Source organism: Protobothrops mucrosquamatus, unplaced genomic scaffold (genome assembly GCF_001527695.2).
Source record: "Protobothrops mucrosquamatus isolate PMUCROS unplaced genomic scaffold, P.Mucros_1.0 scaffold144, whole genome shotgun sequence".
Lineage (NCBI taxonomy): Eukaryota > Metazoa > Chordata > Lepidosauria > Squamata > Viperidae > Protobothrops > Protobothrops mucrosquamatus.
In genome coordinates, this window is record NW_015386510.1 from 41,462 (window position 1) to 45,251 (window position 3,790).

Here is a 3,790-nt window from a genome sequence, read left to right on the forward strand (position 1 = left end):
GAAAGTTATGTGAAGAATTCCTGAGCAACCTAATAATAGTTGTTGAATACAGAGGATGGCAAAAATAAAAAAAATTGTGTGGAAACCAAATACAACACAATAGAATTATGGCAAAAAAAAAAAACCTTGCAAAAATGAATATTTGGGGAGGATTTTTTAAAAAAAATTGTTTTAAATACACACATTAAATATTTGGGGTCAGACCTGCTGGGTTATGCTTGCACCACATTTATATAGCAAATTTGGTCCAAGTGAATAATTTTGTTAACAAAAAGCACCCTTTAGGTTCTACCATCTGAACAACAGTGAACTTTCGGACCAGACCCACAGCATGTGAAGAAAAATTAAACTCTTGCCAGTCTTCATTTCTGCAAGTGACTATTAGTTAAATAAGTAAGCAAGCAAGCAAAATAAATTGAAATAAATTTCAAATTGTCGTATTATTTCATTTACTCCAAAGGAATTTGATCCTGGAGATGACAGACTCTTTGAAAACAGAGTATTGTGCAGGAAAAAAATGCATCTGTTTCTTTTACTGTACTCTTTGTGGATGTAATTTACCCATTTTAAAGGTAAATTATTTGGAGCAAAAATCCCGTAGTCTTTCTTTGGGGTAAATATAATATTTAAAAAGAGTGGAAGGGGAATGGGTTCATTAATCAATAGAGTGATTATTTCAATACAATTATTTGCTAATCATCCTAATTTACTGCATTGAACCTTCCCTCCCTCCCTCCCTTCCTTTCCTTCTTTTTCAGATATTTTAAAATGCGGAAAATTGTTTGGCTAAAGAATTTTTTAAAAAGCTTGTTCGTTTTTCAAAGTCACTAGGATAACAAAAGAAACAAAGCTATAGAACAGAGTGAAAGGAAATACATGTATTGTGTCTCCAAGGAAAATATTGCTCAGAAGTCACTAATAAAAGGGTCAGCAATAGGTAGTCTGGATCTTTAATTTCACCAATGAATTCTTTCAATGGAAAAGGATAATCATGGATAATTTCAGAAACAATTGTTTTAATAAAAAGTGCTGCAGGAAAATGCCATCAAATTGTTCCCTCTCACAATATATTTTGTAGCCATACTTTGCAGCAGGAAATAGGGCTTTCAAAGATAAGGTCATATCAAAAACAATGACCAGAATAACAGTATGAGTATGGCAGTATGGCAATTTGTGAATGCTTTTCATATATTTACTATTTTATCTATTTTTTGCAGTCATTTGTAACTCCTTGTGTTATTAGCTTTGAAAGCATCTTCCATGACTCAACTGCTTCTTTCAGAATACATGATTTTTTCCCCATCTAAATTTAAATAACATTAGAATTTACTTAGTTGTTGTTGATGAATTATGAAGCAAATATTAGGAAGAGCAGTCTGCTTTAGCTACATAATGTCTCATTCAAATTTTATGTACATGGACAGAAAAGAGAAAGTTAATCTTAGTCCTAAGATTTCTGTATATTTCAATTTTAATGTTAACCAGCACTTTGAGTTGGACTGGAAGTTACTGGCAACCAACGCAGCAACTTCAGCATTGGTGCTATTCTAGCCTGCTGGTGGTCTTCTAGACTAAGTCAGGAATTTGACTACTTAACTTTTTAAAATGCTTTGAGAAGCTGATAAAGGACATTATTGTATCTAGCCTCCCACCAGCATTTGACCCGCTTCAGTTTGCTTACCGACCAAATCGCTCTATGGAGGATGCTATTTCTTCCGTTCTCCATCTGAGCTTGAAGCACTTAGAGGAAAGAAATACTCATGTGCGTTTATTGTTTGTCGACTTCAGTTCGGCATTTAACACAATCATTCCCCAGCATCTAATAGACAAACTGGACCTTTTAGGATTAAACATTCCTTTGTGCAACTGGATTCTTGATTTTCTTACCAACAGACCCCAGTATGTGCGAGTTGGAACAAATACCTCTAATACCATTTTCTTGAGCACAGGTTCTCCTCAGGGTGCGTCTTAAGTCTGCTGCTGTTCACCCTGTTGACCCATGACTGTTGTGCTAGGTTTGCCACCAACCATATTGTGAAGTTTGCAGATGATACAACAATAGTGGGCCTTATTCAGGATGACAAGGTGGAAGCTTACCGCAAGGAGGTTGAGGGGTTGATGAACTGGTGTAAGGAAAACAGCCTAGTTTTAAATACTGGAAAAACCAAAGAGATCATTGTCGATTTCAGAAAAGGCAGGCACAGCCACACTTCTCTGTGCATTAATGATTCACCTGTGGAGATGGTTACCAGCATCAAATTCCTGGGTGTGCAGCTAACGAGTAGGTTGACTTGGTCGCTCAACAGTGAGAAACTGATGAAGCGGGCACAGTAACACCTGTATTTTCTGCGCCGCATGAGAAAAGCACATCTTCCTTCCCCTGTCCTGACCACTTTCTACAGGGGGATGATCGAGAGCATCCTGTCATACAGCATCACAGTCTGGTTTGCAAGGATCACTGCTTCAGACAGCAAGGCGGTGCAGAGAATGGTGAGAATGGCCGAAAAGATCATTGGCTGTTCTCTCACTCCCATCTAGGACATAGCACAGAAGCATTGCTTGAGCAGGGTCTGTAAGATTATCTGGGACACTACACATCCTCTTCACGACCTGTTTTCCTTGTTACCTTCTTGGAGGAGGCTTCGCGTTATCTGAAGCAGAACATCCAGATTCAGCCAGACAATTCATCCAGATTCAAGATGGACAATATTTAATATTTATTTGCTACGTATATGTAGGGATGTGAGTCTATAATATGTTGTTCATAGTCTGTTTAGGTGTGTGTCATGTATGTGTTTCACCTTGACAGCGGGCAACTAAATTTCATTTTTGATGTGTGCCTTTGTGCCCACAGTATAAAAATGACAATAAAGGTTATCTCTCTCTCTCTCTCTCTCTAGTGTCTTCTTTCTGTTCCAGCATCACTGTTTTTATTAAGAATCACTCATCTTGGCTGACATAAGAAAGGTTGTCTAATTTATTTTGGTTGTTTTCCCCTTTTTACAGTTCCTGTAAAATTTGAAAATTATAGGGAATTTTGACTCAGATGCAATGGAAACTGTAGCAGTGGCATCACAAGTCTGCTTTTTCTCAGAAACTTAATCTGTTCAGATCAAAGGATATGGGAAATAATGTTATTTCTTTTCTCAGTTCTATCCAATGATAGAATCCCAAGACAATTGACAATGAGTACATAAGCAGTGACATATTTATTCATGGTTTATGAAATTAACCAATATCTTGTGTGCATATGGTGCCTCATCTTTCTTTCTTCCTTTTTATATAGTTGCCCACTTCAACAGATTCTGGAGAGCCTACAAAAATATTAAATACTAAATTAAACACAACAGTTCTCCACCACCATCAAAAAAAACCCCCACAACACATTAACCTCAGGTCTGGAATCAAAGCCAAGTTTTAAGGGCTGTTGGGAACCATAGGATAGAGAGTACTCTCTGTATCTGGGGGGGGGGAGAATGCTGTTCTAGAAGGTGGAACTGTAACACAGAAGGCATGTTTCCAAGATCCTATAAGATGACAATGTTTAATGGAAGTAATTGGGATTGGGAACTCTGCTACTAAGCAGCACAGTTTATTTATTTATTTATTTATTTAATTTATACCCCGCCCTTCTCCTCATGGGACTCAGGGCGGCTAACAGCCTCATAAAAACTACAATACAAATACAATAATTAAAAGCCGAATTAAAAAGAAATATTTAAACAGGCCGATCATTAAAATTGTCCTTAAAAATCCCCTAAAAAGCCCCGCTAAAATTCCCTAGGCCAGA